At 42.7% G+C, this 10,152-nt stretch overlaps 1 long non-coding RNA gene across 1 annotated transcript; it reads left to right on the top strand.

Annotated features, from left to right (window-relative positions):
- Positions 1–3,013: 3,013 nt before the first annotated feature.
- Positions 3,014–7,423, top strand: LOC129522338 (uncharacterized). Its single transcript, XR_008666896.1, has 2 exons — positions 3,014–3,196; positions 6,700–7,423. It is a non-coding gene; the product is annotated as an uncharacterized LOC129522338 (long non-coding RNA).
- Positions 7,424–10,152: the final 2,729 nt, after the last annotated feature.

Below are 10,152 nucleotides of genomic sequence, written 5' to 3'. Positions count from 1 at the left end.
GATTTAGAGTGTGAATGGAATAAAAAAGCAGAAGAAGATTGAGTTATTTTATTGTCTGATTGTTGAATTGAATAGTGATCTCCTGCTCTTGGTACTCCTGGTTCTCGAGCTCTGAGACGGAAATCTACACCTTTGGCAGCCTGGCTCTCAGGTGTTTGAATGGCACCACCTGCTTTCATAGGTCTCTCAACTGGGGATGGTAGATTGTGAGACATCTCAGCCTCCATGGCCACATAAGTGGTTCCTTATATAAAAGTCGTGTGTGTATAAATACAAATAATGTATGTTATGTCCATTATATGTGTGTGTGTATAATAGATGTTTCTGGGTTTTCCATAAAGTTCAGGGTTATATGTTCTATTTCTTTGGAGAACTCTGGCTAATACAATACCCAGGATAGATTAAAATATGCACACACACAAAAATAAATGAATGTTCAGAGCAGCATTATTCATAATACCCACAAAGTGTTAACAACCCAAATGTGCATCAACTGATAAATATGTAAATAACATGTAGTATATCCATACAATGGAATATCATTCAGCAATAAAAAAGAATGATATGCACTACAGCACATATGAACCTTGAAAACATGCTAAGTGGGATCCTTGGGTGGCTCAGGGGTTGAGCGTCTGCCTTCGGCTCAGGACGTGATCCTGGAGTTCCGGGATTGAGTCCCACGTCGGGCTCCCTGCATGGAGCCTGCTTCTCCCTCTGCCTGTGTCTCTGCCTCTGTGTGTGTGTGTCTCATGAATAAATAAATAAAATCCTTAAAAAAAGAAAACATGCTAAGTGAAAAGTTATTGGCAGAGGATTTTATGATTTCATTTACATGAAATGTTCAGACAAGGCAAATCCATAGAATCAGAAAATACATTCATGGTTACACATTAAGAGAGGAGGGAAATGGGATTATGACAGCCAAAGAGTTCTTCTGGAGGGACAAAAATGGTTCTAAAATTGTGCTAGTTGCCCAACTCTGAAATTTAAAAAAGCATACACACACACATTGAATATTAAAGTTTCAAATGCACAAATTGTAGGTTTTGTGAACTATAGCTCAATAAAGCTGTTCCAAAATAACACAAAAACCCCCCATGGTATAGCTGCATCATTATTAGAAGCATAAAAAAATGTGTCTCTGAAGCACCTAGAGCAGTAAGGTCCAATATATGTTAGCCGCCATTATATTTTTTTAACACTACATACTAGAGCTTAATATTAAGCTATTATAATTTTTTAAAAGTTATGATATGGCATTAGTATTACTGACACATAAAAGTCTAGAAATTTATACCGGCACATATAGGAATTTATTTAATATAGATGTAATTTCACATGACCAGGTCAAAAGTTCACTGGTAAGTGGTACAACTGGCCCATCTTTTCTGGAGGAAATAAAATAATTTTAAAAAATTAAAATAAAATAAAATAATAAAATAAAATAATTGATCCACTACTCACAGCACATGAAATAAACTCTATGAGGAGTAAAGATTTAAGTGTCTTTATGTTTTTAACTTTTTAAAAAAATGTCTTTAATGTAAGAAGCAAATTCGGTGTACACAGTTTGAAGACATTTAAAGGCAAGGCAAGAAAAATTTTTAAAAAACAATTTTTGGCTACATAAATTTAGTATTTTGTACAGCAACAGATGAAATATTAATGTAGCAAAATAGTTATCAATTTAATAGATCCCATAAGATATATTTGATAATGCACATGAACATTTTATCTTAATAAAATGTCTTAAAATCCGGGTTTAGGGGCACCTGGTGGCTCAGTCAGTTGAGCATCTACCTTTGTCTCAGGTCATGATCCTAGGGTCCTGGGATCAAGCCCCACATCTGGCTCTCTGCTCTGTAGGGAGCCTGCTTCTCCCTCTCCCTCCCTCTGCTATTCCCTCCGCTTGTGCCCTCTGACTCTGTCACATAAAATATTTTTTAAAAATAATATCAAATCAGGATTTAAACACCCTTATTAATTCCACAAAAACCATCCACTGGGGGATCCCTGGGTGGCGCAGCGGTTTGGCGCCTGCCTTTGGCCCAGGGCGCGATCCTGGAGACCCGGGATCGAATCCCACGTCGGGCTCCTGGTGCATGGAGCCTGCTTCTCCCTCTGCCTGTGTCTCTGCCTCTCTCTCTCTCTCTCTGTGACTATCATAAATAAATAAAAATTAAAAAACAACAACAAAAAAAACCATCCACTGAAAATCGCAGCAAACATGATTACTGGAGACACTTGAGATGTATTCCTGAGAAGTGAAGAATTGCTGGTCTACAAAGACAATCACACACTAGAAGGGGTGGGGAGGATATGTGCAGAAAACCATTAACTGAACATCCAAAGGAGTCACTGGAGTTTAGCATGGCGCCCAAATAAAGGCCTAGAGAAGGGACTGACTGGAGAAGCTAGACCACTTTCAGGACTGGCGAGAATGTCAAGTACGGGAGACTCGTCCACGGGCTCCAGGAACGAGGGGAGGAGGGGCCGCGGCCTTCCCTGCCCGCTGCGGGGTGCTCGCCCACCTGCGCGCTCGCCCTTCCAGCTTAAATACTCCGCATTCCTAACGGGCACTGGGTGTGTTCCCCGTTCCAGCCACCTACCTCTCCGGCCCTCTCCATTCCTTTTACTTTTTTTGAAGGATTTTATTTATTCATGAGAGACAAAGACAATGGCACAGACACAGGCACAGGGAGAAGCAGGCTCCCCGCAGGGAGCCCCACGCGGGACTCGATCCCGGGCCTCCACGGTCACGCCCTGGGCCGAAAGCAGACAGACGCTCAACCGCGGAGCCACCCAGGCGGCCCGCTCCCCACCCCGCTCCATTCCAAGCCCCACCCGCGCCAGTCCCAGACCAGCCCACCCACATCCACACCGAAGGAAACCAGAACTTTCCCGCCTGAGGTGGTAGGACGTAGGGACGCCCCCGGAAAGCGGGGCCCCGCCCCTTCCGGCCCCAGGCAGGAAGCGGAAGTGGCGTCACGCACGCGTCAACGTCTTTTCCGCCCCTGGCGGGGTTTCGCTTTGGCTTTGGCTCTGCGCAGGCCAGCTCTGGGAAGCCGAGGGGAGGGAAAGGGAAGAAGTTGCAAGAGTTTGTTCCAGGCCTCCCGGAGCCGTGCTGGGAGACCTAGCGCGTGGGGAGCCTGCGGGCTCGGTAGGTGGCGCGTGCCGCTCTGGATCTCGGGTGGTAAGTTCCAACCCCACCTTGGGTGTGGGGATGACTCAAAACAAAAAACAACTTTAGAAAAAGAGGGACGCCCGGGTGGGTCAGCAGTTAAGCACCTGCCTTCGGCTCAGGTCGTGATCCTGGAGACCCGAGATCGAGTCCCGCATCGGGCTCCCTGCATGGAGCCTGCTTCTCCCTCTGCCTGTGTCTCTGCCTCTCTCTGTCTCATGAATAAGTAAAATCTTTAAGAAAAGGAAAGAAAGAAAGAAATCCCTGGCCTGCACTGCCCTCGTGGGCTGGACGTGGATGGGGAAATGTAATGGGCGCTTTGGGGGGCTTGTATTGATGTAGTTTTTGAATGTAGGGGTGGGGTGAAGTCTGCCATGGCCAAGAAAGATTTCTTGAGAAGCGTTTGGTGCAAAATGGTGGTTTTATTAAAGCACATGAACTGGGCTGTGGACGGAAAGAGGTGCTGCAGCGGTGCTGTGAGGGGTAGCTGATGAAATACCTGGGAGCTGGGGAGGGAAGGAAAGGGAGGCGTCCAGAAGGACTTTCATAGGCTAAAGTGGACCCACAAGACACTGGAGGCTTTGCTGTTGTCAGAGTAACATTTTCCCCTCTAGCAAGGCATTGACATTAAGGTAGTTGGAAGTGTTCCTGGAGGAATATCACACATATCCCACCCGGGAGTGGGGGGGACCAGAAGGAGCTTGCGGCGTGTCAGCTTCTGCTTTGTCCTCAGCTTGCCTTCTCCTCCTCCATCAGAACCACCCTTGCCTCCCTGGATAAATCCCACTTGATCCATAGTATTAGACCCCTTTGATAATGTTTCTAAATTTGGTTTGCTAATATTTCCTCGAGGATCCTTGTATCTGTTTATTGTGGATAGTGGCCCCTTTTTTTGGTGGTATATTTGGTTTTGGAATCGGGGTAATAATGCTGGCGTCATAAAATAAGTGTGCAAGTGTTCTCCCCTATTTTTTTGGAAGAGTTTGAGAAGGATTGGTGCTCATCTTTAAATGTTTGATAGAATTCACCAGTGAAGACTTCTGGTCCTGGACTTTTTTTACTGAGAGGTTTTTGATTCTTGATTCTCTTTAATCGCTCTGCTCAAATTTTCTGTGTCTTCATGATGAAGTCTTAGTAGGTTGTGTTTTTAGGAATTTATCCATTTTTTTTTTTACAGGTTGCCCTGTTTCTGTTTTTGTTTTTGATCTTTATGTACAGCTGTTTCCTTAGTAGTCCCTTAGGATCCTTTACGTTTCTATGATATTGTGACACCTTCTCTTTTTTATTTAATCTTATCTTTTTTTGTGTGTGAGCCTAGCTGAAGGTTTATTTTGTTTATCGTTTTTGTAAATATAGTTTTATGGGGAAACAGCTATACCCATTTATTTACTAAGATCTTTTTTTAAAAAAAATGTATTTATTTATTCATGAGAGACAGAGGCAGAAACACAGGCAGAAGGGAGAAGCAGGCTTCCCGCAGGAAGCCCAATGTGGGACTCAATCCCAGGACCCTGGGATCACAATCTGAGCCAAAAGCAGATGCTCAACCACTGAGCCACCTAGGTGTCCCTATTTACTAAGATCTATGGCTACTTCTCCACTACTAAGGTAGAACTAATTCGAGACTTTTTGTCCAGCAAAGCAAAACATACTTCCTATTTGGTCCTTTTCAGACAGAGTTCACCAACCACTATTCTGGACCCATTACCAACTGTCAGGAGATAACAAATGGAGTAAACATTTAAGCCAGGAAGAAAAGTCATAAACACCAAAACACAAATAAATAACCTAACTTTACACCTCAAGAAACTTGAACAAATGAAACCCAAAAGTAGTAGAAGGAAGAAAGCAACAGTGATTAGAAAGGAAATATTTCAGAGGCAAAAAAGGTAATAAAAATGATCAATAAAACTAAGAGCTGAATTTTTGAAATGATAAACAAAATAGACCTTCAGCTACGCTCACACACAAAAAAGATAAAATTAAATATATAAAAGGAGGTTTCACAGTATCACAGAAATGTAAGGGTTGTGAGTTGAAGCCCCCTGTTAGACATATGGTTTACTTTAAAAAAATATATTCTGTGGAAGCATAAGGAACAAATTTCAATATTAACTGCAAGGCACTTGTTTTCAAAATATCCACCCCACCTTCTTCATGAGTGAGAATACTCAAATATACTTTTAGAAGTACAGTGCTTGGGCTTGGGGTTGTGCATTCGAGCCCCATGTTGGGCATAGTTCAGACACACATATATAAATAATAAACAAAAATATTTATTCCTAAAAAATGCTCATTGAGACCATCTACACTGAATCACACTGGCCAGGGTAGGGGATGTAAAATAAGTCTTTCAGTTGTGGAGAGAGGATCTTGTGTCCCTCTCTCACCTGATCCTAGCCCATGAAATCTCAGGATGAAGCATGGGATGATGAATGGAGAAAAGGTGAAATTACACCTAGTAATATGAGACGCCCGTGAACACCACCCTACCAACTGGGGAGGCCCTTCTACTCAAGCTGTGCAGCAAGAAAGTGAGAATAATAGGCTCTTCTGCCCCTATATCTAGCACCACAGCCTGGCAAAATGACCCTATCATCTGTAGCTCAAGCAATAAGTGTCACGGTGATGAGGTCTGGCTTTGTGCTTGTCATTCCATCCATGTGCTGTGAAAACAGCCTCAGTGACACAAATTCATTTTTTTTTTTTAATAGAATGGGATGAAGGTAGGTGTTGCAGGTAGGAATGAATGAAAATTTGAGAGTGGTCACTCCATCAGCCTCAATTTGGTTAATAAATTGTGTGGGTTGTATAAAAAAAAATCCAAATCAAGGTTCACAATCAATCCTGAATAGGAGAAGAATCACCTGTGCACCTTTCTCTCTTGCTCTCATTCCCTTTTTTACCTGGGAAGAATGCAAGTCCCTGATCACTCTTTCTGTGGGCCATTTGTTAGATATACCTTTGCAGTGAGGAACCTTGAAAAGATGAGATCTCTCTCATTGAGAAAACAGAGTTTTGCTTACTACTTTAAATAAAGTAGGTTCTACAAGCTCAGCATTCCTCATCTTCAGTACCCAGGGTGTATGGGGACACCCATGTGGACCCTTTGGAACTCCTGAGAGACATGGAGACAAAGGGAACCAATTCACACATGCTGAGGCTCATGCTGCTGGTTATACCACAAGTCAGTTACGGCTTTTGTCTCTGATGTCCATTCTCAGCTCGTCTGCCAACATCCATGAGATAGTGACAAGCTAACTTAAGACCTTGAAAGGGAATATCAAATCACACATTCAAGAATTCTGGCAATGGGAATGACATGTTAATAGTCATGGATTTCTGGGAGAGGGAGAACAATGGTGGCCAGGCTGTGTTTGAAGACATGAGTATCTGCAATACAGTAATGCAATTTCTTGCCCAAGAGGTTTCCTTGTGATAAAAGCAAGAAGGGAATAGGGCCCCTACTCTCCTTATTCATGAAGTTGGTTTTGTTTTGTTTTGTTTTTTTTAAGATTTTATTTATTTACTCATGAGAGGCAGAGACACAGGCAGAGGGAGAAGCAGGCTTCCCGCAAGGAGTCTGATGCAGGACTCGATCCTCCACCCCGGAATCAGGACCTGAGCCAAAGGAAGACCCTCAACTGCGGAGCCATCCAGGCATCCTGAAGTTGGTCAAATACTATAGAGTAGTTACATCAGCTTGTTTTTCCTTAATTTGTTCATCTTCCTGTACGTTTTGTGATAGTCTCCTTTTTTACATACTGTATGTGGAGCTTATCTATTTGAAACCACATTTTAAAATCCTTTTCTTTCATTTGGAACATTAGTCCTTAATAAAATGTAACTACTAATAAATGGGGATTTATGGCTAACATCTTATTTTTTTCAGTGTTTATCTCTTCCTAATTCATAAACTAGTATATTGATTGCCTCTATTCCATCAACCTCATATCTAGGCTTTATTTCCTTTTTTATGTTGGACACAATGGTAAACTCTAATCACTGATTCCTTGCTTTCAGTGTAATGATATTTTGTATATTTTTCATATTTTTATTCTTGTTTTGTGAGCACTGACGCTGGGCATTCTTCACTTATTCAGAAATGGTTCTCAAGTTACTTTGTTAATCATGTTTGCTGTGATTTTGAGTGGCTTTTCTTTGTACAGTTAAAGATCTTTTAAAACATATATCATCAAGACTATTCATGATCATCATTAAATGTTTGGTATGCATCTATTGATATCTTTTTTGCTACATTAGTGTTTCATGTTTTATTGCACAAATCTTTATGTAGGCAAAAAAGTGTTTTCAAAATTATATCGGAAGGGGTGCCTGGGTGGTGAAGTCAGTTGTCTGCCCAACTCTTGGTTTCAGCTCAAGTCCTGATCTCAGGATCATGAGATCAAGCCCCACGTAGGGCTCAGCACTCAACACAGTCTGCTTGGGACTCTCTACCTCCTCCACCCTGTATGCTCTCTCTCAAATAAATTTTATTTTTTTAAATTTTTATTTATTTATGATGATAGTCACACACAGAGAGAGGCAGAGACACAGGCAGAGGGAGAAGCAGGCTCCATGCACCAGGAGCCCGACGTGGGACTCGATCCCGGGTCTCCAGGATCGCGCCCTGGGCCAAAGGCAGGCGCTAAACTGCTGCGCCACCCAGGGATCCCTCAAATAAATTTAAAAAAATAAAAACTGTATCTGGATTTCCCAATATGCTTTAAAAAATCCCTTCAAACTCTCAATTATATACAAATTTTATAGTTTATTTTTTAAATATAATCCATTTAAAAACACTGAAATCATTAATCCTCATAGGATATATTTTAACATGTGGGGTGAGGTGGTGGATCCAATCACTTCTTTTCCCCAGAAAAGATGGCCAATTGATTCAGTACCAATTACAAATTACTCTTGACCTACAGATTCGAAATTCCACCTTTATTTTTTTTTTAATTTTTTGTTTTAATTTATTTATGATAGTCACAGAGAGAGAGAGAGACAGAGGCAGAGGGAGAAGCAGGCTCCATGCACCGGGAGCCCGACGTGGGACTCGATCCCGGGTCTCCAGGATCGCGCCCTGGGCCAAAGGCAGGCGCCAAACCGCTGTGCCACCCAGGGATCCCCGAAATTCCACCTTTATTAAACAATAAATCCTTGTATCAGTCTCTAGACGCTTCTGCACTAGTGTTGCATTTGCGTATGTTCATATCACAGTTTTTAGTGTCAAAAATCAGTATTTAGTGGTGAATATATAAAGTTTGGTAATGTTTTCTGTGTTTACCACTCTAGGTGCTCAGCTTAGGGGTACTTCCATTGGTAATTATCATGTTTATCTAATTTTGTGATTATTGCCTCTTTGCTTTATATCTGCATATCTGAGTAATTACTCTTCCAGTCTTTACAGTGTCACATCAGTACAGTAAGTCCTGTATCTGGCAGCTTAGTTTAGGCTGCTTAATGGTATGCTGGCTGTGTCTGCAGGCAATTGGGCTTGTCACTTGTGTCTCTGTAATTGAAGGAACAAACATCTCTTTCAGACTGTATAGACTGTTTTCATGGATAAACATGGTCTCATGTTGGGTTCATGGACTGATAGGTTTTGCCTCTGGAACCATAGTCAGGGGGGGTTGAGGCCAGGTCACATGGCTGCTGCTGGGTCGGCTCTGGAGTCCATGGTACACAATCTTGTTATCAGGGCAACTGACCTTGTCTGGACCTTGGTCAGTAGAGCTGACACTAGGAAACGGGATCAGTTAAACGTCCAAAGACAGCAGTAATATTTCTGATTGTGTGGATAGGTAGGGCTCCTAACATGTCACTTGGCAGGCATAAATGGCCCCAGATCACAACTGAGAGGGACTGGAGCCATCATAAAGCTAACTTAGGGCTTATTACATTCACGACCCAAATTCTGCAGGTGTGTCTCAGAGGGCACCAATGGACAAGTCTCCCCCTGAGTTCCTAGGTGAAAAGGATTCCTCCTATTTTGTGGATATGTCTGAAGCTGGGTTGTGGGCTGCTTCAAGATCAGCAGGGAGACCAAAGCAAGCCAGCCTGCCTCCAGGGACACAGATGGACACACCTTCTGACTTCCTTTGTGGGGATGACCACAGCTGAGAGGCTGGAGCTGGGTCACAGGATGGTTGCTCCTAGTCTGCATCTCAGAGGCCTATTATCTGAGAGGCATGAGTGGATGGGTCTTTCTGGGGCCTGGGTTGGTGCTGGTGCCAAGGCCAAATGGGGCTGTAGCCAAGTCTAGATGGGTAAATGGCTGTTTCCAGGTGTATAGCTGGGACCACAGTCAGCAAGCTGGCCATCTGGGTATAGGTCTTCCTTCTCAAAATCAACCTCGTTTGTGGGCTCTACTGAGGTTTTGAGTTTCCGACCTGGATTTCAAAACTGCTGCAAAGGCACTTTTGTTCATGGAAGGCTGCCTAATTATTGTTGCTGTGGAGGTATCCAACCTCATCTTCTCCTGTCTTGCTATTGCAGGAATTTCAGTGTATTCATCTTAAGGAAGTCCTAATTTATCATGTCACTAGATCAAAGCAAAAGACGGCTAGGCCAGTAGCATCCAAAATGTATTTGATCACTTTTCATTCTTTGCTGCATATGGTGGCATATATGTTGGGGAAGGGGAGAGAAGCAAACTAGAGAAGTGTGTATTTGATTTATACTGGCACCAGAGCAGACCAATTAACACACCAGTACAACTGATATGAAATACTATTACCAGTGAGGTGTTCTGTAGGTTCCTCAACTCACCATTTTCAAGATTAAACTAATGTTTTATCCTCCCCCCAATTTTCTTTTTCCTCTTACTACCATCAGGGTAAAAGCTACCACCATCAACTCTAGCACCTATGGAATTGTTATCCGGTGGCTGCCAGTCAGACTGGTTTGGCCTCCTACACCATAATAGGCAATGTCTAAAATCATTTCTAGTTATCACAACTATG

This window comes from Nyctereutes procyonoides, unplaced genomic scaffold, assembly GCF_905146905.1.
Source record: "Nyctereutes procyonoides isolate TBG_1078 unplaced genomic scaffold, NYPRO_anot_genome, whole genome shotgun sequence".
Classification (NCBI taxonomy): Eukaryota; Metazoa; Chordata; class Mammalia; order Carnivora; family Canidae; genus Nyctereutes; species Nyctereutes procyonoides.
This window is presented reverse-complemented; position numbering and strand designations above follow the sequence as displayed.